This window comes from Cyanistes caeruleus, unplaced genomic scaffold (assembly GCF_971803275.1).
Source record: "Cyanistes caeruleus unplaced genomic scaffold, bCyaCae1.hap1.1 HAP1_SCAFFOLD_11, whole genome shotgun sequence".
NCBI lineage: Eukaryota > Metazoa > Chordata > Aves > Passeriformes > Paridae > Cyanistes > Cyanistes caeruleus.
Window position 1 is genome coordinate 2,605,661 of NW_028255883.1, and position 25,879 is coordinate 2,631,539.

The following is a 25,879-nucleotide window of genomic DNA, read 5'->3' on the forward strand; positions in this document are numbered from 1 at the left end:
ACTCTCTGACACCACAGCTGCGACAACACCACTGTTTCTCTCTCTGTGACACCACAGCAGTGAGAGCCCCAAAGTTCCGCTCTCGGTGACAGCAGTGCGCTCCGAGTCCCAATATTCCCCTGTCTGTAACATCACAGCTCTAACTACCTCCATTTCACTCTCTCGCTGAAACCACAGCAGTGACAGCCCAACTCTTCCCCTCCCTGTGAAATCAGAGTAATGACTGCCCCAAATTGCCTCCTCTCTGTTACACCACAGCCATGTCAGGCCCAGAGTTCCTCTGTCTAGGACACCATAGAAGTGTGAGCTCCAATTTAATCCTCACTGGGACACCACAACAATGACAGCCCCAGTGTTATGCCCTCACTGATACAACAGCAGTGAGAGCCCAAATTTCCCCCTCTCTGTGACAACACAGCAGGGAGAGGCCTAATTTCCTCCTCTCTGTGACACCACAGCAATATCAGAGCCAGTGTTACCCTATCTGTGACATCATAGCAGTCTGAGCTCCAAAGTGCTCCTCTCCGTGACACCACAGCAATGACAGGCCCAAATTTCCTCTTCTCCGTCACAGCACAACAGCAGTGACAGCACCTATTGCTTCATCTCTTCCACCACAGAAGTGAGAGCCCCAAAGTTCCACTCGCTGTGACCGCAGTGCAGTCACACCCCAAATTTTCTCCTTTCTCTGACTCCACGGCAGTGACAGCCCCACTCTTCCATTCCCTGTGACACCAGGGCTGTGACATGCCCAATTTCCTCCTCTCCGTGACTCCAGAGCAGGGAGAGCTCCAGTGTTCCTCTCTCTGTGACAACACAGCAGTGACAGCTCCAATGTCCCCGTCTCTGGGACACCAGAGCAGTGTGAGCCCCAAAGTTCCACTCTCTGGGACAGCAGTGCAGCCACAGCCCAAAATTGCTCCTGTCTGTGAAAGGACAGCAATTTTAGGCCCAGGATTACCCTGTTGGAGACACCATAGCAGTTAGAGCCCAACTTTCCCCCTCTCTGTGACACCAGAGCAGTGAGGGCCCAAATTTCCTCTTCTCTGGGACACCACAGCAATGTCAGAGCCACTGTTACCCTACCTGTGACATCACAGCAGTGTGAGCTCCAACATTCTCCTCTCCATGACAGCACAGCAATGACAGGCCCAGTGTTTCCCTCTCTCAGACACCACAGCAGTTACAGCTCTAATATTCCCGTCTCTGGGACACCACAGCAGGGACAGCCAAAAGTTGCCCTCTCTGTGAAACCAGAGAGGTGACAGCCAAAACTGCCTTCTCTCTGTGAAACCACACCAATGTCAGGCCCAGTGTTCCACTCTCTGACACCACAGCAGCGACAACACCGCTGTTTCTCTCTCTGTGACACCACAGCAGTGAGAGCCCCAAAGTTCCGCTCTCGGTGACAGCAGTGCACTCCGAGTCCCAGTATTCCCCTGTGTGTAACATCACAGCTCTAACTACCTCCATTTCACTCTCTCGCTGAAACCACAGCAGTGAGAGCCCAACTCTTCCCCTCCCTGTGAAATCACAGTAATGACAGCCCCAAATTGCCTCCTCTCTGTTACACCACAGCAATGTCAGGCCCAGAGTTCCTCTGTCTAGGACACCATAGAAGTGTGAGCTCCAATTTAATCCTCTCTGGGACACCACAACAATGACAGCCCCAGTGTTATGCCCTCACTGATACAACAGCAGTGAGAGCCCAAATTTCCCCCTCTCTGTGACAACACAGCAGGGAGAGGCCTAATTTCCTCCTCTCTGTGACAACACAGCAATATCAGAGCCAGTGTTACCCTATCTGTGACATCATAGCAGTGTGAGCTCCAAAGTGCTCCTCTCTGTGACACCACAGCAATGACAGGCCCAAATTTCCTCTTCTCCGTCACAGCACAACAGCAGTGACAGCACCTATTTCTTCATCTCTTCCACCACAGAAGTGAGAGCCCCAAAGTTCCACTCGCTGTGACCGCAGTGCAGTCACACCCCAAATTTTCTCCTTTCTCTGACTCCACGGCAGTGACAGCCCCACTCTTCCATTCCCTGTGACACCAGGGCAGTGACATGCCCAATTTCCTCCTCTCCGTGACTCCAGAGCAGGGAGAGCTCCAGTGTTCCTCTCTCTGTGACAACACAGCAGTGACAGCTCCAATGTTCCCGTCTCTGGGACACCAGAGCAGTGTGAGCCCCAAAGTTCCACTCTCTGGGACAGCAGTGCAGCCACAGCCCAAAATTGCTCCTGTCTGTGAAACGACAACAATTTTAGGCCCAGGATTACCCTGTTGGAGACACCATGGCAGTTAGAGCCCAACTTTCCCCCTCTCTGTGACACCAGAGCAGTGAGGGCCCAAATTTCCTCTTCTCTGGGACACCACAGCAATGTCAGAGCCACTGTTACCCTACCTGTGACATCACAGCAGTGTGAGCTCCAACATTCTCCTCTCCATGACACCACAGCAATGACAGGCCCAGTGTTTCCCTCTCTCAGACACCACAGCATTGACAGCTCCAATATTCCCGTCTCTGGGACACCACAGCAGGGACAGCCAAAAGTTGCCCTCTCTGTGAAACCAGAGAGGTGACAGCCAAAACTGCCTTCTCTCTGTGAAACCACACCAATGTCAGGCCCAGTGTTCCACTCTCTGACACCACAGCTGCGACAACACCACTGTTTCTCTCTCTGTGACACCACAGCAGTGAGAGCCCCAAAGTTCCGCTCTCGGTGACAGCAGTGCGCTCCGAGTCCCAATATTCCCCTGTCTGTAACATCACAGCTCTAACTACCTCCATTTCACTCTCTCGCTGAAACCACAGCAGTGACAGCCCAACTCTTCCCCTCCCTGTGAAATCAGAGTAATGACTGCCCCAAATTGCCTCCTCTCTGTTACACCACAGCCATGTCAGGCCCAGAGTTCCTCTGTCTAGGACACCATAGAAGTGTGAGCTCCAATTTAATCCTCACTGGGACACCACAACAATGACAGCCCCAGTGTTATGCCCTCACTGATACAACAGCAGTGAGAGCCCAAATTTCCCCCTCTCTGTGACAACACAGCAGGGAGAGGCCTAATTTCCTCCTCTCTGTGACACCACAGCAATATCAGAGCCAGTGTTACCCTATCTGTGACATCATAGCAGTCTGAGCTCCAAAGTGCTCCTCTCCGTGACACCACAGCAATGACAGGCCCAAATTTCCTCTTCTCCCTCACACCACAACAGCAGTGACAGCACCTATTTCTTCATCTCTTCCACCACAGAAGTGAGAGCCCCAAAGTTCCACTCGCTGTGACCGCAGTGCAGTCACACCCCAAATTTCCTCCTTTCTCTGACTCCACGGCAGTGACAGCCCCACTCTTCCATTCCCTGTGACACCAGGGCAGTGACATGCCCAATTTCCTCCTCCTCTGTGACTCCAGAGCAGGGAGAGCTCCAGTGTTCCTCTCTCTGTGACAACACAGCAGTGACAGCTCCAATGTCCCCGTCTCTGGGACACCAGAGCAGTGTGAGCCCCAAAGTTCCACTCTCTGGGACAGCAGTGCAGCCACAGCCCAAAATTGCTCCTGTCTGTGAAACGACAGCAATTTTAGGCCCAGGATTACCCTGTTGGAGACACCATAGCAGTTAGAGCCCAACTTTACCCCTCTCTGTGACACCAGAGCAGTGAGGGCCCAAATTTCCTCTTCTCTGGGACACCACAGCAATGTCAGAGCCACTGTTACCCTGCCTGTGACATCACAGCAGTGTGAGCTCCAACATTCTCCTCTCCATGACAGCACAGCAATGACAGGCCCAGTGTTTCCCTCTCTCAGACACCACAGCATTGACAGCTCCAATATTCCTGTCTCTGGGACACCACAGCAGGGACAGCCAAAAAGTTGCCCTCTCTGTGAAACCAGAGAGGTGACAGCCAAAACTGCCTTCTCTCTGTGAAACCACACCAATGTCAGGCCCAGTGTTCCACTCTCTGACACCACAGCTGCGACAACACCGTTTCTCTCTCTGTGACACCACAGCAGTGAGAGCCCCAAAGTTCCGCTCTCGGTGACAGCAGTGCGCTCCGAGTCCCAGGATTCCCCTGTGTGTAACATCACAGCTCTAACTACCTCCATTTCACTCTCTCGCTGAAACCACAGCAGTGACAGCCCAACTCTTCCCCTCCCTGTGAAATCAGAGTAATGACTGCCCCAAATTGCCTCCTCTCTGTTACACCACAGCCATGTCAGGCCCAGAGTTCCTCTGTCTAGGACACCATAGAAGTGTGAGCTCCAATTTAATCCTCACTGGGACACCACAACAATGACAGCTCCAGTGTTACGCCCTCACTGATACAACAGCAGTGAGAGCCCAAATTTCCCCCTCTCTGTGACAACACAGCAGGGAGAGGCCTAATTTCCTCCTCTCTGTGACAACACAGCAATATCAGAGCCAGTGTTACCCTATCTGTGACATCATAGCAGTGTGAGCTCCAAAGTGCTCCTCTCCGTGACACCACAGCAATGACAGGCCCAAATTTCCTCTTCTCCCTCACACCACAACAGCAGTGACAGCACCTATTTCTTCATCTCTTCCAGCACAGAAGTGAGAGCCCCAAAGTTCCACTCGCTGTGACCGCAGTGCAGTCACACCCCAAATTTTCTCCTTTCTCTGACTCCACGGCAGTGACAGCCCCACTCTTCCATTCCCTGTGACACCAGGGCAGTGACATGCCCAATTTCCTCCTCTCCGTGACTCCAGAGCAGGGAGAGCTCCAGTGTTCCTCTCTCTGTGACAACACAGCAGTGACAGCTCCAATGTCCCCGTCTCTGGGACACCAGAGCAGTGTGAGCCCCAAAGTTCCACTCTCTGGGACAGCAGTGCAGCCACAGCCCAAAATTGCTCCTGTCTGTGAAAGGACAGCAATTTTAGGCCCAGGATTACCCTGTTGGAGACACCATAGCAGTTAGAGCCCAACTTTCCCCCTCTCTGTGACACCAGAGCAGTGAGGGCCCAAATTTCCTCTTCTCTGGGACACCACAGCAATGTCAGAGCCACTGTTACCCTACCTGTGACATCACAGCAGTGTGAGCTCCAACATTCTCCTCTCCATGACAGCACAGCAATGACAGGCCCAGTGTTTCCCTCTCTCAGACACCACAGCAGTTACAGCTCTAATATTCCCGTCTCTGGGACACCACAGCAGGGACAGCCAAAAGTTGCCCTCTCTGTGAAACCAGAGAGGTGACAGCCAAAACTGCCTTCTCTCTGTGAAACCACACCAATGTCAGGCCCAGTGTTCCACTCTCTGACACCACAGCTGCGACAACACCGTTTCTCTCTCTGTGACACCACAGCAGTGAGAGCCCCAAAGTTCCGCTCTCGGTGACAGCAGTGCGCTCCGAGTCCCAGGATTCCCCTGTGTGTAACATCACAGCTCTAACTACCTCCATTTCACTCTCTCGCTGAAACCACAGCAGTGACAGCCCAACTCTTCCCCTCCCTGTGAAATCAGAGTAATGACTGCCCCAAATTGCCTCCTCTCTGTTACACCACAGCCATGTCAGGCCCAGAGTTCCTCTGTCTAGGACACCATAGAAGTGTGAGCTCCAATTTAATCCTCACTGGGACACCACAACAATGACAGCTCCAGTGTTACGCCCTCACTGATACAACAGCAGTGAGAGCCCAAATTTCCCCCTCTCTGTGACAACACAGCAGGGAGAGGCCTAATTTCCTCCTCTCTGTGACAACACAGCAATATCAGAGCCAGTGTTACCCTATCTGTGACATCATAGCAGTGTGAGCTCCAAAGTGCTCCTCTCCGTGACACCACAGCAATGACAGGCCCAAATTTCCTCTTCTCCCTCACACCACAACAGCAGTGACAGCACCTATTTCTTCATCTCTTCCAGCACAGAAGTGAGAGCCCCAAAGTTCCACTCGCTGTGACCGCAGTGCAGTCACACCCCAAATTTTCTCCTTTCTCTGACTCCACGGCAGTGACAGCCCCACTCTTCCATTCCCTGTGACACCAGGGCAGTGACATGCCCAATTTCCTCCTCTCCGTGACTCCAGAGCAGGGAGAGCTCCAGTGTTCCTCTCTCTGTGACAACACAGCAGTGACAGCTCCAATGTCCCCGTCTCTGGGACACCAGAGCAGTGTGAGCCCCAAAGTTCCACTCTCTGGGACAGCAGTGCAGCCACAGCCCAAAATTGCTCCTGTCTGTGAAACGACAGCAATTTTAGGCCCAGGATTACCCTGTTGGAGACACCATAGCAGTTAGAGCCCAACTTTCCCCCTCTCTGTGACACCAGAGCAGTGAGGGCCCAAATTTCCTCTTCTCTGGGACACCACAGCAATGTCAGAGCCACTGTTACCCTACCTGTGACATCACAGCAGTGTGAGCTCCAACATTCTCCTCTCCATGACAGCACAGCAATGACAGGCCCAGTGTTTCCCTCTCTCAGACACCACAGCAGTTACAGCTCTAATATTCCCGTCTCTGGGACACCACAGCAGGGACAGCCAAAAGTTGCCCTCTCTGTGAAACCAGAGAGGTGACAGCCAAAACTGCCTTCTCTCTGTGAAACCACACCAATGTCAGGCCCAGTGTTCCACTCTCTGACACCACAGCTGCGACAACACCGCTGTTTCTCTCTCTGTGACACCACAGCAGTGAGAGCCCCAAAGTTCCGCTCTCGGTGACAGCAGTGCACTCCGAGTCCCAGTATTCCCCTGTCTGTAACATCACAGCTCTAACTACCTCCATTTCACTCTCTCGCTGAAACCACAGCAGTGACAGCCCGACTCTTCCCCTCTCTGTGAAATCACAGTAATGACAGCCCCAAATTGCCTCCTCTCTGTTACACCACAGCAATGTCAGGCCCAGAGTTCCTCTGTCTAGGACACCATAGAAGTGTGAGCTCCAATTTAATCCTCACTGGGACACCACAACAATGACAGCTCCAGTGTTACGCCCTCACTGATACAACAGCAGTGAGAGCCCAAATTTCCCCCCGCTCTGTGACAACACAGCAGGGAGAGGCCTAATTTCCTCCTCTCTGTGACAACACAGCAATATCAGAGCCAGTGTTACCCTATCTGTGACATCATAGCAGTCTGAGCTCCAAAGTGCTCCTCTCCGTGACACCACAGCAATGACAGGCCCAAATTTCCTCTTCTCCCTCACACCACAACAGCAGTGACAGCACCTATTTCTTCATCTCTTCCACCACAGAAGTGAGAGCCCCAAAGTTCCACTCGCTGTGACCGCAGTGCAGTCACACCCCAAATTTCCTCCTTTCTCTGACTCCACGGCAGTGACAGCCCCACTCTTCCATTCCCTGTGACACCAGGGCAGTGACATGCCCAATTTCCTCCTCCTCTGTGACTCCAGAGCAGGGAGAGCTCCAGTGTTCCTCTCTCTGTGACAACACAGCAGTGACAGCTCCAATGTCCCCGTCTCTGGGACACCAGAGCAGTGTGAGCCCCAAAGTTCCACTCTCTGGGACAGCAGTGCAGCCACAGCCCAAAATTGCTCCTGTCTGTGAAACGACAGCAATTTTAGGCCCAGGATTACCCTGTTGGAGACACCATAGCAGTTAGAGCCCAACTTTACCCCTCTCTGTGACACCAGAGCAGTGAGGGCCCAAATTTCCTCTTCTCTGGGACACCACAGCAATGTCAGAGCCACTGTTACCCTGCCTGTGACATCACAGCAGTGTGAGCTCCAACATTCTCCTCTCCATGACAGCACAGCAATGACAGGCCCAGTGTTTCCCTCTCTCAGACACCACAGCATTGACAGCTCCAATATTCCTGTCTCTGGGACACCACAGCAGGGACAGCCAAAAAGTTGCCCTCTCTGTGAAACCAGAGAGGTGACAGCCAAAACTGCCTTCTCTCTGTGAAACCACACCAATGTCAGGCCCAGTGTTCCACTCTCTGACACCACAGCTGCGACAACACCGTTTCTCTCTCTGTGACACCACAGCAGTGAGAGCCCCAAAGTTCCGCTCTCGGTGACAGCAGTGCGCTCCGAGTCCCAGGATTCCCCTGTGTGTAACATCACAGCTCTAACTACCTCCATTTCACTCTCTCGCTGAAACCACAGCAGTGACAGCCCAACTCTTCCCCTCCCTGTGAAATCAGAGTAATGACTGCCCCAAATTGCCTCCTCTCTGTTACACCACAGCCATGTCAGGCCCAGAGTTCCTCTGTCTAGGACACCATAGAAGTGTGAGCTCCAATTTAATCCTCACTGGGACACCACAACAATGACAGCTCCAGTGTTACGCCCTCACTGATACAACAGCAGTGAGAGCCCAAATTTCCCCCTCTCTGTGACAACACAGCAGGGAGAGGCCTAATTTCCTCCTCTCTGTGACACCACAGCAATATCAGAGCCAGTGTTACCCTATCTGTGACATCATAGCAGTCTGAGCTCCAAAGTGCTCCTCTCCGTGACACCACAGCAATGACAGGCCCAAATTTCCTCTTCTCCCTCACACCACAACAGCAGTGACAGCACCTATTTCTTCATCTCTTCCAGCACAGAAGTGAGAGCCCCAAAGTTCCACTCGCTGTGACCGCAGTGCAGTCACACCCCAAATTTTCTCCTTTCTCTGACTCCACGGCAGTGACAGCCCCACTCTTCCATTCCCTGTGACACCAGGGCAGTGACATGCCCAATTTCCTCCTCTCCGTGACTCCAGAGCAGGGAGAGCTCCAGTGTTCCTCTCTCTGTGACAACACAGCAGTGACAGCTCCAATGTCCCCGTCTCTGGGACACCAGAGCAGTGTGAGCCCCAAAGTTCCACTCTCTGGGACAGCAGTGCAGCCACAGCCCAAAATTGCTCCTGTCTGTGAAAGGACAGCAATTTTAGGCCCAGGATTACCCTGTTGGAGACACCATAGCAGTTAGAGCCCAACTTTCCCCCTCTCTGTGACACCAGAGCAGTGAGGGCCCAAATTTCCTCTTCTCTGGGACACCACAGCAATGTCAGAGCCACTGTTACCCTACCTGTGACATCACAGCAGTGTGAGCTCCAACATTCTCCTCTCCATGACAGCACAGCAATGACAGGCCCAGTGTTTCCCTCTCTCAGACACCACAGCAGTTACAGCTCTAATATTCCCGTCTCTGGGACACCACAGCAGGGACAGCCAAAAGTTGCCCTCTCTGTGAAACCAGAGAGGTGACAGCCAAAACTGCCTTCTCTCTGTGAAACCACACCAATGTCAGGCCCAGTGTTCCACTCTCTGACACCACAGCTGCGACAACACCACTGTTTCTCTCTCTGTGACACCACAGCAGTGAGAGCCCCAAAGTTCCGCTCTCGGTGACAGCAGTGCGCTCCGAGTCCCAATATTCCCCTGTCTGTAACATCACAGCTCTAACTACCTCCATTTCACTCTCTCGCTGAAACCACAGCAGTGACAGCCCAACTCTTCCCCTCCCTGTGAAATCAGAGTAATGACTGCCCCAAATTGCCTCCTCTCTGTTACACCACAGCCATGTCAGGCCCAGAGTTCCTCTGTCTAGGACACCATAGAAGTGTGAGCTCCAATTTAATCCTCACTGGGACACCACAACAATGACAGCCCCAGTGTTATGCCCTCACTGATACAACAGCAGTGAGAGCCCAAATTTCCCCCTCTCTGTGACAACACAGCAGGGAGAGGCCTAATTTCCTCCTCTCTGTGACACCACAGCAATATCAGAGCCAGTGTTACCCTATCTGTGACATCATAGCAGTGTGAGCTCCAAAGTGCTCCTCTCTGTGACACCACAGCAATGACAGGCCCAAATTTCCTCTTCTCCGTCACACCACAACAGCAGTGACAGCACCTATTTCTTCATCTCTTCCAGCACAGAAGTGAGAGCCCCAAAGTTCCACTCGCTGTGACCGCAGTGCAGGCACACCCCAAATTTTCTCCTTTCTCTGACTCCACGGCAGTGACAGCCCCACTCTTCCATTCCCTGTGACACCAGGGCAGTGACATGCCCAATTTCCTCCTCTCCGTGACTCCAGAGCAGGGAGAGCTCCAGTGTTCCTCTCTCTGTGACAACACAGCAGTGACAGCTCCAATGTCCCCGTCTCTGGGACACCAGAGCAGTGTGAGCCCCAAAGTTCCACTCTCTGGGACAGCAGTGCAGCCACAGCCCAAAATTGCTCCTGTCTGTGAAAGGACAGCAATTTTAGGCCCAGGATTACCCTGTTGGAGACACCATAGCAGTTAGAGCCCAACTTTCCCCCTCTCTGTGACACCAGAGCAGTGAGGGCCCAAATTTCCTCTTCTCTGGGACACCACAGCAATGTCAGAGCCACTGTTACCCTACCTGTGACATCACAGCAGTGTGAGCTCCAACATTCTCCTCTCCATGACAGCACAGCAATGACAGGCCCAGTGTTTCCCTCTCTCAGACACCACAGCAGTTACAGCTCTAATATTCCCGTCTCTGGGACACCACAGCAGGGACAGCCAAAAGTTGCCCTCTCTGTGAAACCAGAGAGGTGACAGCCAAAACTGCCTTCTCTCTGTGAAACCACACCAATGTCAGGCCCAGTGTTCCACTCTCTGACACCACAGCTGCGACAACACCACTGTTTCTCTCTCTGTGACACCACAGCAGTGAGAGCCCCAAAGTTCCGCTCTCGGTGACAGCAGTGCACTCCGAGTCCCAGTATTCCCCTGTCTGTAACATCACAGCTCTAACTACCTCCATTTCACTCTCTCGCTGAAACCACAGCAGTGACAGCCCAACTCTTCCCCTCCCTGTGAAATCAGAGTAATGACTGCCCCAAATTGCCTCCTCTCTGTTACACCACAGCCATGTCAGGCCCAGAGTTCCTCTGTCTAGGACACCATAGAAGTGTGAGCTCCAATTTAATCCTCACTGGGACACCACAACAATGACAGCCCCAGTGTTATGCCCTCACTGATACAACAGCAGTGAGAGCCCAAATTTCCCCCTCTCTGTGACAACACAGCAGGGAGAGGCCTAATTTCCTCCTCTCTGTGACAACACAGCAATATCAGAGCCAGTGTTACCCTATCTGTGACATCATAGCAGTCTGAGCTCCAAAGTGCTCCTCTCCGTGACACCACAGCAATGACAGGCCCAAATTTCCTCTTCTCCCTCACACCACAACAGCAGTGACAGCACCTATTTCTTCATCTCTTCCAGCACAGAAGTGAGAGCCCCAAAGTTCCACTCGCTGTGACCGCAGTGCAGTCACACCCCAAATTTTCTCCTTTCTCTGACTCCACGGCAGTGACAGCCCCACTCTTCCATTCCCTGTGACACCAGGGCAGTGACATGCCCAATTTCCTCCTCTCCGTGACTCCAGAGCAGGGAGAGCTCCAGTGTTCCTCTCTCTGTGACAACACAGCAGTGACAGCTCCAATGTCCCCGTCTCTGGGACACCAGAGCAGTGTGAGCCCCAAAGTTCCACTCTCTGGGACAGCAGTGCAGCCACAGCCCAAAATTGCTCCTGTCTGTGAAACGACAGCAATTTTAGGCCCAGGATTACACTGTTGGAGACACCATAGCAGTTAGAGCCCAACTTTCCCCCTCTCTGTGACACCAGAGCAGTGAGGGCCCAAATTTCCTCTTCTCTGGGACACCACAGCAATGTCAGAGCCACTGTTACCCTACCTGTGACATCACAGCAGTGTGAGCTCCAACATTCTCCTCTCCATGACAGCACAGCAATGACAGGCCCAGTGTTTCCCTCTCTCAGACACCACAGCAGTTACAGCTCTAATATTCCCGTCTCTGGGACACCACAGCAGGGACAGCCAAAAGTTGCCCTCTCTGTGAAACCAGAGAGGTGACAGCCAAAACTGCCTTCTCTCTGTGAAACCACACCAATGTCAGGCCCAGTGTTCCACTCTCTGACACCACAGCAGCGACAACACCGCTGTTTCTCTCTCTGTGACACCACAGCAGTGAGAGCCCCAAAGTTCCGCTCTCGGTGACAGCAGTGCACTCCGAGTCCCAGTATTCCCCTGTGTGTAACATCACAGCTCTAACTACCTCCATTTCACTCTCTCGCTGAAACCACAACAGTGAGAGCCCAACTCTTCCCCTCCCTGTGAAATCACAGTAATGACAGCCCCAAATTGCCTCCTCTCTGTTACACCACAGCAATGTCAGGCCCAGAGTTCCTCTGTCTAGGACACCATAGAAGTGTGAGCTCCAATTTAATCCTCTCTGGGACACCACAACAATGACAGCCCCAGTGTTATGCCCTCACTGATACAACAGCAGTGAGAGCCCAAATTTCCCCCTCTCTGTGACAACACAGCAGGGAGAGGCCTAATTTCCTCCTCTCTGTGACACCACAGCAATATCAGAGCCAGTGTTACCCTATCTGTGACATCATAGCAGTGTGAGCTCCAAAGTGCTCCTCTCTGTGACACCACAGCAATGACAGGCCCAAATTTCCTCTTCTCCGTCACAGCACAACAGCAGTGACAGCACCTATTTCTTCATCTCTTCCACCACAGAAGTGAGAGCCCCAAAGTTCCACTCGCTGTGACCGCAGTGCAGTCACACCCCAAATTTTCTCCTTTCTCTGACTCCACGGCAGTGACAGCCCCACTCTTCCATTCCCTGTGACACCAGGGCAGTGACATGCCCAATTTCCTCCTCTCCGTGACTCCAGAGCAGGGAGAGCTCCAGTGTTCCTCTCTCTGTGACAACACAGCAGTGACAGCTCCAATGTTCCCGTCTCTGGGACACCAGAGCAGTGTGAGCCCCAAAGTTCCACTCTCTGGGACAGCAGTGCAGCCACAGCCCAAAATTGCTCCTGTCTGTGAAACGACAACAATTTTAGGCCCAGGATTACCCTGTTGGAGACACCATGGCAGTTAGAGCCCAACTTTCCCCCTCTCTGTGACACCAGAGCAGTGAGGGCCCAAATTTCCTCTTCTCTGGGACACCACAGCAATGTCAGAGCCACTGTTACCCTACCTGTGACATCACAGCAGTGTGAGCTCCAACATTCTCCTCTCCATGACACCACAGCAATGACAGGCCCAGTGTTTCCCTCTCTCAGACACCACAGCTTTGACAGCTCCAATATTCCCGTCTCTGGGACACCACAGCAGGGACAGCCAAAAGTTGCCCTCTCTGTGAAACCAGAGAGGTGACAGCCAAAACTGCCTTCTCTCTGTGAAACCACACCAATGTCAGGCCCAGTGTTCCACTCTCTGACACCACAGCTGCGACAACACCACTGTTTCTCTCTCTGTGACACCACAGCAGTGAGAGCCCCAAAGTTCCGCTCTCGGTGACAGCAGTGCGCTCCGAGTCCCAATATTCCCCTGTCTGTAACATCACAGCTCTAACTACCTCCATTTCACTCTCTCGCTGAAACCACAGCAGTGACAGCCCAACTCTTCCCCTCCCTGTGAAATCAGAGTAATGACTGCCCCAAATTGCCTCCTCTCTGTTACACCACAGCCATGTCAGGCCCAGAGTTCCTCTGTCTAGGACACCATAGAAGTGTGAGCTCCAATTTAATCCTCACTGGGACACCACAACAATGACAGCCCCAGTGTTATGCCCTCACTGATACAACAGCAGTGAGAGCCCAAATTTCCCCCTCTCTGTGACAACACAGCAGGGAGAGGCCTAATTTCCTCCTCTCTGTGACACCACAGCAATATCAGAGCCAGTGTTACCCTATCTGTGACATCATAGCAGTGTGAGCTCCAAAGTGCTCCTCTCTGTGACACCACAGCAATGACAGGCCCAAATTTCCTCTTCTCCGTCACACCACAACAGCAGTGACAGCACCTATTTCTTCATCTCTTCCAGCACAGAAGTGAGAGCCCCAAAGTTCCACTCGCTGTGACCGCAGTGCAGGCACACCCCAAATTTTCTCCTTTCTCTGACTCCACGGCAGTGACAGCCCCACTCTTCCATTCCCTGTGACACCAGGGCAGTGACATGCCCAATTTCCTCCTCTCCGTGACTCCAGAGCAGGGAGAGCTCCAGTGTTCCTCTCTCTGTGACAACACAGCAGTGACAGCTCCAATGTCCCCGTCTCTGGGACACCAGAGCAGTGTGAGCCCCAAAGTTCCACTCTCTGGGACAGCAGTGCAGCCACAGCCCAAAATTGCTCCTGTCTGTGAAACGACAGCAATTTTAGGCCCAGGATTACCCTGTTGGAGACACCATAGCAGTTAGAGCCCAACTTTCCCCCTCTCTGTGACACCAGAGCAGTGAGGGCCCAAATTTCCTCTTCTCTGGGACACCACAGCAATGTCAGAGCCACTGTTACCCTACCTGTGACATCACAGCAGTGTGAGCTCCAACATTCTCCTCTCCATGACAGCACAGCAATGACAGGCCCAGTGTTTCCCTCTCTCAGACACCACAGCAGTTACAGCTCTAATATTCCCGTCTCTGGGACACCACAGCAGGGACAGCCAAAAGTTGCCCTCTCTGTGAAACCAGAGAGGTGACAGCCAAAACTGCCTTCTCTCTGTGAAACCACACCAATGTCAGGCCCAGTGTTCCACTCTCTGACACCACAGCTGCGACAACACCACTGTTTCTCTCTCTGTGACACCACAGCAGTGAGAGCCCCAAAGTTCCGCTCTCGGTGACAGCAGTGCACTCCGAGTCCCAGTATTCCCCTGTCTGTAACATCACAGCTCTAACTACCTCCATTTCACTCTCTCGCTGAAACCACAGCAGTGACAGCCCAACTCTTCCCCTCCCTGTGAAATCAGAGTAATGACTGCCCCAAATTGCCTCCTCTCTGTTACACCACAGCCATGTCAGGCCCAGAGTTCCTCTGTCTAGGACACCATAGAAGTGTGAGCTCCAATTTAATCCTCACTGGGACACCACAACAATGACAGCCCCAGTGTTATGCCCTCACTGATACAACAGCAGTGAGAGCCCAAATTTCCCCCTCTCTGTGACAACACAGCAGGGAGAGGCCTAATTTCCTCCTCTCTGTGACAACACAGCAATATCAGAGCCAGTGTTACCCTATCTGTGACATCATAGCAGTCTGAGCTCCAAAGTGCTCCTCTCCGTGACACCACAGCAATGACAGGCCCAAATTTCCTCTTCTCCCTCACACCACAACAGCAGTGACAGCACCTATTTCTTCATCTCTTCCAGCACAGAAGTGAGAGCCCCAAAGTTCCACTCGCTGTGACCGCAGTGCAGTCACACCCCAAATTTTCTCCTTTCTCTGACTCCACGGCAGTGACAGCCCCACTCTTCCATTCCCTGTGACACCAGGGCAGTGACATGCCCAATTTCCTCCTCTCCGTGACTCCAGAGCAGGGAGAGCTCCAGTGTTCCTCTCTCTGTGACAACACAGCAGTGACAGCTCCAATGTCCCCGTCTCTGGGACACCAGAGCAGTGTGAGCCCCAAAGTTCCACTCTCTGGGACAGCAGTGCAGCCACAGCCCAAAATTGCTCCTGTCTGTGAAACGACAGCAATTTTAGGCCCAGGATTACACTGTTGGAGACACCATAGCAGTTAGAGCCCAACTTTCCCCCTCTCTGTGACACCAGAGCAGTGAGGGCCCAAATTTCCTCTTCTCTGGGACACCACAGCAATGTCAGAGCCACTGTTACCCTACCTGTGACATCACAGCAGTGTGAGCTCCAACATTCTCCTCTCCATGACAGCACAGCAATGACAGGCCCAGTGTTTCCCTCTCTCAGACACCACAGCAGTTACAGCTCTAATATTCCCGTCTCTGGGACACCACAGCAGGGACAGCCAAAAGTTGCCCTCTCTGTGAAACCAGAGAGGTGACAGCCAAAACTGCCTTCTCTCTGTGAAACCACACCAATGTCAGGCCCAGTGTTCCACTCTCTGACACCACAGCAGCGACAACACCGCTGTTTCTCTCTCTGTGACACCACAGCAGTGAGAGCCCCAAAGTTCCGCTCTCGGTGACAGCAGTGCACTCCGAGTCCCAGTATTCCCCTGTGTGTAACATCACAGCTCTAACTACCTCCATTTCACTCTCTCGCTGAAACCACAACAGTGAGAGCCCAACTCTTCCCCTCCCTGTGAAATCACAGTAATGACAGCCCCAAATTGCCTCCTCTCTGTTACACCACAGCAATGTCAGGCCCAGAGTTCCTCTGTCTAGGACACCATAGAAGTGTGAGCTCCAATTTAATCCTCTCTGGGACACCACAACAATGACAGCCCCAGTGTTATGCCCTCACTGATACAACAGCAGTGAGAGCCCAAATTTCCCCCTCTCTGTGACAACACAGCAGGGAGAGGCCTAATTTCCTCCTCTCTGTGACACCACAGCAATATCAGAGCCAGTGTTACCCTATCTGTGACATCATAGCAGTGTGAGCTCCAAAGTGCTCCTCTCTGTGACACCACAGCAATGACAGGCCCAAATTTCCTCTTCTCCGTCACAGCACAACAGCAGTGACAGCACCTATTTCTTCATCTCTTCCACCACAGAAGTGAGAGCCCCAAAGTTCCACTCGCTGTGACCGCAGTGCAGTCACACCCCAAATTTTCTCCTTTCTCTGACTCCACGGCAGTGACAGCCCCACTCTTCCATTCCCTGTGACACCAGGGCAGTGACATGCCCAATTTCCTCCTCTCCGTGACTCCAGAGCAGGGAGAGCTCCAGTGTTCCTCTCTCTGTGACAACACAGCAGTGACAGCTCCAATGTTCCCGTCTCTGGGACACCAGAGCAGTGTGAGCCCCAAAGTTCCACTCTCTGGGACAGCAGTGCAGCCACAGCCCAAAATTGCTCCTGTCTGTGAAACGACAACAATTTTAGGCCCAGGATTACCCTGTTGGAGACACCATGGCAGTTAGAGCCCAACTTTCCCCCTCTCTGTGACACCAGAGCAGTGAGGGCCCAAATTTCCTCTTCTCTGGGACACCACAGCAATGTCAGAGCCACTGTTACCCTACCTGTGACATCACAGCAGTGTGAGCTCCAACATTCTCCTCTCCATGACACCACAGCAATGACAGGCCCAGTGTTTCCCTCTCTCAGACACCACAGCTTTGACAGCTCCAATATTCCCGTCTCTGGGACACCACAGCAGGGACAGCCAAAAGTTGCCCTCTCTGTGAAACCAGAGAGGTGACAGCCAAAACTGCCTTCTCTCTGTGAAACCACACCAATGTCAGGCCCAGTGTTCCACTCTCTGACACCACAGCTGCGACAACACCACTGTTTCTCTCTCTGTGACACCACAGCAGTGAGAGCCCCAAAGTTCCGCTCTCGGTGACAGCAGTGCGCTCCGAGTCCCAATATTCCCCTGTCTGTAACATCACAGCTCTAACTACCTCCATTTCACTCTCTCGCTGAAACCACAGCAGTGACAGCCCAACTCTTCCCCTCCCTGTGAAATCAGAGTAATGACTGCCCCAAATTGCCTCCTCTCTGTTACACCACAGCCATGTCAGGCCCAGAGTTCCTCTGTCTAGGACACCATAGAAGTGTGAGCTCCAATTTAATCCTCACTGGGACACCACAACAATGACAGCCCCAGTGTTATGCCCTCACTGATACAACAGCAGTGAGAGCCCAAATTTCCCCCTCTCTGTGACAACACAGCAGGGAGAGGCCTAATTTCCTCCTCTCTGTGACACCACAGCAATATCAGAGCCAGTGTTACCCTATCTGTGACATCATAGCAGTGTGAGCTCCAAAGTGCTCCTCTCTGTGACACCACAGCAATGACAGGCCCAAATTTCCTCTTCTCCGTCACACCACAACAGCAGTGACAGCACCTATTTCTTCATCTCTTCCAGCACAGAAGTGAGAGCCCCAAAGTTCCACTCGCTGTGACCGCAGTGCAGGCACACCCCAAATTTTCTCCTTTCTCTGACTCCACGGCAGTGACAGCCCCACTCTTCCATTCCCTGTGACACCAGGGCAGTGACATGCCCAATTTCCTCCTCTCCGTGACTCCAGAGCAGGGAGAGCTCCAGTGTTCCTCTCTCTGTGACAACACAGCAGTGACAGCTCCAATGTCCCCGTCTCTGGGACACCAGAGCAGTGTGAGCCCCAAAGTTCCACTCTCTGGGACAGCAGTGCAGCCACAGCCCAAAATTGCTCCTGTCTGTGAAACGACAGCAATTTTAGGCCCAGGATTACCCTGTTGGAGACACCATAGCAGTTAGAGCCCAACTTTCCCCCTCTCTGTGACACCAGAGCAGTGAGGGCCCAAATTTCCTCTTCTCTGGGACACCACAGCAATGTCAGAGCCACTGTTACCCTACCTGTGACATCACAGCAGTGTGAGCTCCAACATTCTCCTCTCCATGACAGCACAGCAATGACAGGCCCAGTGTTTCCCTCTCTCAGACACCACAGCAGTTACAGCTCTAATATTCCCGTCTCTGGGACACCACAGCAGGGACAGCCAAAAGTTGCCCTCTCTGTGAAACCAGAGAGGTGACAGCCAAAACTGCCTTCTCTCTGTGAAACCACACCAATGTCAGGCCCAGTGTTCCACTCTCTGACACCACAGCTGCGACAACACCACTGTTTCTCTCTCTGTGACACCACAGCAGTGAGAGCCCCAAAGTTCCGCTCTCGGTGACAGCAGTGCACTCCGAGTCCCAGTATTCCCCTGTCTGTAACATCACAGCTCTAACTACCTCCATTTCACTCTCTCGCTGAAACCACAGCAGTGACAGCCCAACTCTTCCCCTCCCTGTGAAATCAGAGTAATGACTGCCCCAAATTGCCTCCTCTCTGTTACACCACAGCCATGTCAGGCCCAGAGTTCCTCTGTCTAGGACACCATAGAAGTGTGAGCTCCAATTTAATCCTCACTGGGACACCACAACAATGACAGCCCCAGTGTTATGCCCTCACTGATACAACAGCAGTGAGAGCCCAAATTTCCCCCTCTCTGTGACAACACAGCAGGGAGAGGCCTAATTTCCTCCTCTCTGTGACAACACAGCAATATCAGAGCCAGTGTTACCCTATCTGTGACATCATAGCAGTCTGAGCTCCAAAGTGCTCCTCTCCGTGACACCACAGCAATGACAGGCCCAAATTTCCTCTTCTCCCTCACACCACAACAGCAGTGACAGCACCTATTTCTTCATCTCTTCCAGCACAGAAGTGAGAGCCCCAAAGTTCCACTCGCTGTGACCGCAGTGCAGTCACACCCCAAATTTTCTCCTTTCTCTGACTCCACGGCAGTGACAGCCCCACTCTTCCATTCCCTGTGACACCAGGGCAGTGACATGCCCAATTTCCTCCTCTCCGTGACTCCAGAGCAGGGAGAGCTCCAGTGTTCCTCTCTCTGTGACAACACAGCAGTGACAGCTCCAATGTCCCCGTCTCTGGGACACCAGAGCAGTGTGAGCCCCAAAGTTCCACTCTCTGGGACAGCAGTGCAGCCACAGCCCAAAATTGCTCCTGTCTGTGAAACGACAGCAATTTTAGGCCCAGGATTACACTGTTGGAGACACCATAGCAGTTAGAGCCCAACTTTCCCCCTCTCTGTGACACCAGAGCAGTGAGGGCCCAAATTTCCTCTTCTCTGGGACACCACAGCAATGTCAGAGCCACTGTTACCCTACCTGTGACATCACAGCAGTGTGAGCTCCAACATTCTCCTCTCCATGACAGCACAGCAATGACAGGCCCAGTGTTTCCCTCTCTCAGACACCACAGCAGTTACAGCTCTAATATTCCCGTCTCTGGGACACCACAGCAGGGACAGCCAAAAGTTGCCCTCTCTGTGAAACCAGAGAGGTGACAGCCAAAACTGCCTTCTCTCTGTGAAACCACACCAATGTCAGGCCCAGTGTTCCACTCTCTGACACCACAGCAGCGACAACACCGCTGTTTCTCTCTCTGTGACACCACAGCAGTGAGAGCCCCAAAGTTCCGCTCTCGGTGACAGCAGTGCACTCCGAGTCCCAGTATTCCCCTGTGTGTAACATCACAGCTCTAACTACCTCCATTTCACTCTCTCGCTGAAACCACAACAGTGAGAGCCCAACTCTTCCCCTCCCTGTGAAATCACAGTAATGACAGCCCCAAATTGCCTCCTCTCTGTTACACCACAGCAATGTCAGGCCCAGAGTTCCTCTGTCTAGGACACCATAGAAGTGTGAGCTCCAATTTAATCCTCTCTGGGACACCACAACAATGACAGCCCCAGTGTTATGCCCTCACTGATACAACAGCAGTGAGAGCCCAAATTTCCCCCTCTCTGTGACAACACAGCAGGGAGAGGCCTAATTTCCTCCTCTCTGTGACACCACAGCAATATCAGAGCCAGTGTTACCCTATCTGTGACATCATAGCAGTGTGAGCTCCAAAGTGCTCCTCTCTGTGACACCACAGCAATGACAGGCCCAAATTTCCTCTTCTCCGTCACAGCACAACAGCAGTGACAGCACCTATTTCTTCATCTCTTCCACCACAGAAGTGAGAGCCCCAAAGTTCCACTCGCTGTGACCGCAGTGCAGTCACACCCCAAATTTTCTCCTTTCTCTGACTCCACGGCAGTGACAGCCCCACTCTTCCATTCCCTGTGACACCAGGGCAGTGACATGCCCAATTTCCTCCTCTCCGTGACTCCAGAGCAGGGAGAGCTCCAGTGTTCCTCTCTCTGTGACAACACAGCAGTGACAGCTCCAATGTTCCCGTCTCTGGGACACCAGAGCAGTGTGAGCCCCAAAGTTCCACTCTCTGGGACAGCAGTGCAGCCACAGCCCAAAATTGCTCCTGTCTGTGAAACGACAACAATTTTAGGCCCAGGATTACCCTGTTGGAGACACCATGGCAGTTAGAGCCCAACTTTCCCCCTCTCTGTGACACCAGAGCAGTGAGGGCCCAAATTTCCTCTTCTCTGGGACACCACAGCAATGTCAGAGCCACTGTTACCCTACCTGTGACATCACAGCAGTGTGAGCTCCAACATTCTCCTCTCCATGACACCACAGCAATGACAGGCCCAGTGTTTCCCTCTCTCAGACACCACAGCTTTGACAGCTCCAATATTCCCGTCTCTGGGACACCACAGCAGGGACAGCCAAAAGTTGCCCTCTCTGTGAAACCAGAGAGGTGACAGCCAAAACTGCCTTCTCTCTGTGAAACCACACCAATGTCAGGCCCAGTGTTCCACTCTCTGACACCACAGCTGCGACAACACCACTGTTTCTCTCTCTGTGACACCACAGCAGTGAGAGCCCCAAAGTTCCGCTCTCGGTGACAGCAGTGCGCTCCGAGTCCCAATATTCCCCTGTCTGTAACATCACAGCTCTAACTACCTCCATTTCACTCTCTCGCTGAAACCACAGCAGTGACAGCCCAACTCTTCCCCTCCCTGTGAAATCAGAGTAATGACTGCCCCAAATTGCCTCCTCTCTGTTACACCACAGCCATGTCAGGCCCAGAGTTCCTCTGTCTAGGACACCATAGAAGTGTGAGCTCCAATTTAATCCTCACTGGGACACCACAACAATGACAGCCCCAGTGTTATGCCCTCACTGATACAACAGCAGTGAGAGCCCAAATTTCCCCCTCTCTGTGACAACACAGCAGGGAGAGGCCTAATTTCCTCCTCTCTGTGACACCACAGCAATATCAGAGCCAGTGTTACCCTATCTGTGACATCATAGCAGTCTGAGCTCCAAAGTGCTCCTCTCCGTGACACCACAGCAATGACAGGCCCAAATTTCCTCTTCTCCCTCACACCACAACAGCAGTGACAGCACCTATTTCTTCATCTCTTCCACCACAGAAGTGAGAGCCCCAAAGTTCCACTCGCTGTGACCGCAGTGCAGTCACACCCCAAATTTCCTCCTTTCTCTGACTCCACGGCAGTGACAGCCCCACTCTTCCATTCCCTGTGACACCAGGGCAGTGACATGCCCAATTTCCTCCTCCTCTGTGACTCCAGAGCAGGGAGAGCTCCAGTGTTCCTCTCTCTGTGACAACACAGCAGTGACAGCTCCAATGTCCCCGTCTCTGGGACACCAGAGCAGTGTGAGCCCCAAAGTTCCACTCTCTGGGACAGCAGTGCAGCCACAGCCCAAAATTGCTCCTGTCTGTGAAACGACAGCAATTTTAGGCCCAGGATTACCCTGTTGGAGACACCATAGCAGTTAGAGCCCAACTTTACCCCTCTCTGTGACACCAGAGCAGTGAGGGCCCAAATTTCCTCTTCTCTGGGACACCACAGCAATGTCAGAGCCACTGTTACCCTGCCTGTGACATCACAGCAGTGTGAGCTCCAACATTCTCCTCTCCATGACAGCACAGCAATGACAGGCCCAGTGTTTCCCTCTCTCAGACACCACAGCATTGACAGCTCCAATATTCCTGTCTCTGGGACACCACAGCAGGGACAGCCAAAAAGTTGCCCTCTCTGTGAAACCAGAGAGGTGACAGCCAAAACTGCCTTCTCTCTGTGAAACCACACCAATGTCAGGCCCAGTGTTCCACTCTCTGACACCACAGCTGCGACAACACCGTTTCTCTCTCTGTGACACCACAGCAGTGAGAGCCCCAAAGTTCCGCTCTCGGTGACAGCAGTGCGCTCCGAGTCCCAGGATTCCCCTGTGTGTAACATCACAGCTCTAACTACCTCCATTTCACTCTCTCGCTGAAACCACAGCAGTGACAGCCCAACTCTTCCCCTCCCTGTGAAATCAGAGTAATGACTGCCCCAAATTGCCTCCTCTCTGTTACACCACAGCCATGTCAGGCCCAGAGTTCCTCTGTCTAGGACACCATAGAAGTGTGAGCTCCAATTTAATCCTCACTGGGACACCACAACAATGACAGCTCCAGTGTTACGCCCTCACTGATACAACAGCAGTGAGAGCCCAAATTTCCCCCTCTCTGTGACAACACAGCAGGGAGAGGCCTAATTTCCTCCTCTCTGTGACACCACAGCAATATCAGAGCCAGTGTTACCCTATCTGTGACATCATAGCAGTCTGAGCTCCAAAGTGCTCCTCTCCGTGACACCACAGCAATGACAGGCCCAAATTTCCTCTTCTCCCTCACACCACAACAGCAGTGACAGCACCTATTTCTTCATCTCTTCCAGCACAGAAGTGAGAGCCCCAAAGTTCCACTCGCTGTGACCGCAGTGCAGTCACACCCCAAATTTTCTCCTTTCTCTGACTCCACGGCAGTGACAGCCCCACTCTTCCATTCCCTGTGACACCAGGGCAGTGACATGCCCAATTTCCTCCTCTCCGTGACTCCAGAGCAGGGAGAGCTCCAGTGTTCCTCTCTCTGTGACAACACAGCAGTGACAGCTCCAATGTCCCCGTCTCTGGGACACCAGAGCAGTGTGAGCCCCAAAGTTCCACTCTCTGGGACAGCAGTGCAGCCACAGCCCAAAATTGCTCCTGTCTGTGAAAGGACAGCAATTTTAGGCCCAGGATTACCCTGTTGGAGACACCATAGCAGTTAGAGCCCAACTTTCCCCCTCTCTGTGACACCAGAGCAGTGAGGGCCCAAATTTCCTCTTCTCTGGGACACCACAGCAATGTCAGAGCCACTGTTACCCTACCTGTGACATCACAGCAGTGTGAGCTCCAACATTCTCCTCTCCATGACAGCACAGCAATGACAGGCCCAGTGTTTCCCTCTCTCAGACACCACAGCAGTTACAGCTCTAATATTCCCGTCTCTGGGACACCACAGCAGGGACAGCCAAAAGTTGCCCTCTCTGTGAAACCAGAGAGGTGACAGCCAAAACTGCCTTCTCTCTGTGAAACCACACCAATGTCAGGCCCAGTGTTCCACTCTCTGACACCACAGCTGCGACAACACCACTGTTTCTCTCTCTGTGACACCACAGCAGTGAGAGCCCCAAAGTTCCGCTCTCGGTGACAGCAGTGCGCTCCGAGTCCCAATATTCCCCTGTCTGTAACATCACAGCTCTAACTACCTCCATTTCACTCTCTCGCTGAAACCACAGCAGTGACAGCCCAACTCTTCCCCTCCCTGTGAAATCAGAGTAATGACTGCCCCAAATTGCCTCCTCTCTGTTACACCACAGCCATGTCAGGCCCAGAGTTCCTCTGTCTAGGACACCATAGAAGTGTGAGCTCCAATTTAATCCTCACTGGGACACCACAACAATGACAGCCCCAGTGTTATGCCCTCACTGATACAACAGCAGTGAGAGCCCAAATTTCCCCCTCTCTGTGACAACACAGCAGGGAGAGGCCTAATTTCCTCCTCTCTGTGACACCACAGCAATATCAGAGCCAGTGTTACCCTATCTGTGACATCATAGCAGTGTGAGCTCCAAAGTGCTCCTCTCTGTGACACCACAGCAATGACAGGCCCAAATTTCCTCTTCTCCGTCACACCACAACAGCAGTGACAGCACCTATTTCTTCATCTCTTCCAGCACAGAAGTGAGAGCCCCAAAGTTCCACTCGCTGTGACCGCAGTGCAGGCACACCCCAAATTTTCTCCTTTCTCTGACTCCACGGCAGTGACAGCCCCACTCTTCCATTCCCTGTGACACCAGGGCAGTGACATGCCCAATTTCCTCCTCTCCGTGACTCCAGAGCAGGGAGAGCTCCAGTGTTCCTCTCTCTGTGACAACACAGCAGTGACAGCTCCAATGTCCCCGTCTCTGGGACACCAGAGCAGTGTGAGCCCCAAAGTTCCACTCTCTGGGACAGCAGTGCAGCCACAGCCCAAAATTGCTCCTGTCTGTGAAAGGACAGCAATTTTAGGCCCAGGATTACCCTGTTGGAGACACCATAGCAGTTAGAGCCCAACTTTCCCCCTCTCTGTGACACCAGAGCAGTGAGGGCCCAAATTTCCTCTTCTCTGGGACACCACAGCAATGTCAGAGCCACTGTTACCCTACCTGTGACATCACAGCAGTGTGAGCTCCAACATTCTCCTCTCCATGACAGCACAGCAATGACAGGCCCAGTGTTTCCCTCTCTCAGACACCACAGCAGTTACAGCTCTAATATTCCCGTCTCTGGGACACCACAGCAGGGACAGCCAAAAGTTGCCCTCTCTGTGAAACCAGAGAGGTGACAGCCAAAACTGCCTTCTCTCTGTGAAACCACACCAATGTCAGGCCCAGTGTTCCACTCTCTGACACCACAGCTGCGACAACACCACTGTTTCTCTCTCTGTGACACCACAGCAGTGAGAGCCCCAAAGTTCCGCTCTCGGTGACAGCAGTGCACTCCGAGTCCCAGTATTCCCCTGTCTGTAACATCACAGCTCTAACTACCTCCATTTCACTCTCTCGCTGAAACCACAGCAGTGACAGCCCAACTCTTCCCCTCCCTGTGAAATCAGAGTAATGACTGCCCCAAATTGCCTCCTCTCTGTTACACCACAGCCATGTCAGGCCCAGAGTTCCTCTGTCTAGGACACCATAGAAGTGTGAGCTCCAATTTAATCCTCACTGGGACACCACAACAATGACAGCCCCAGTGTTATGCCCTCACTGATACAACAGCAGTGAGAGCCCAAATTTCCCCCTCTCTGTGACAACACAGCAGGGAGAGGCCTAATTTCCTCCTCTCTGTGACAACACAGCAATATCAGAGCCAGTGTTACCCTATCTGTGACATCATAGCAGTCTGAGCTCCAAAGTGCTCCTCTCCGTGACACCACAGCAATGACAGGCCCAAATTTCCTCTTCTCCCTCACACCACAACAGCAGTGACAGCACCTATTTCTTCATCTCTTCCAGCACAGAAGTGAGAGCCCCAAAGTTCCACTCGCTGTGACCGCAGTGCAGTCACACCCCAAATTTTCTCCTTTCTCTGACTCCACGGCAGTGACAGCCCCACTCTTCCATTCCCTGTGACACCAGGGCAGTGACATGCCCAATTTCCTCCTCTCCGTGACTCCAGAGCAGGGAGAGCTCCAGTGTTCCTCT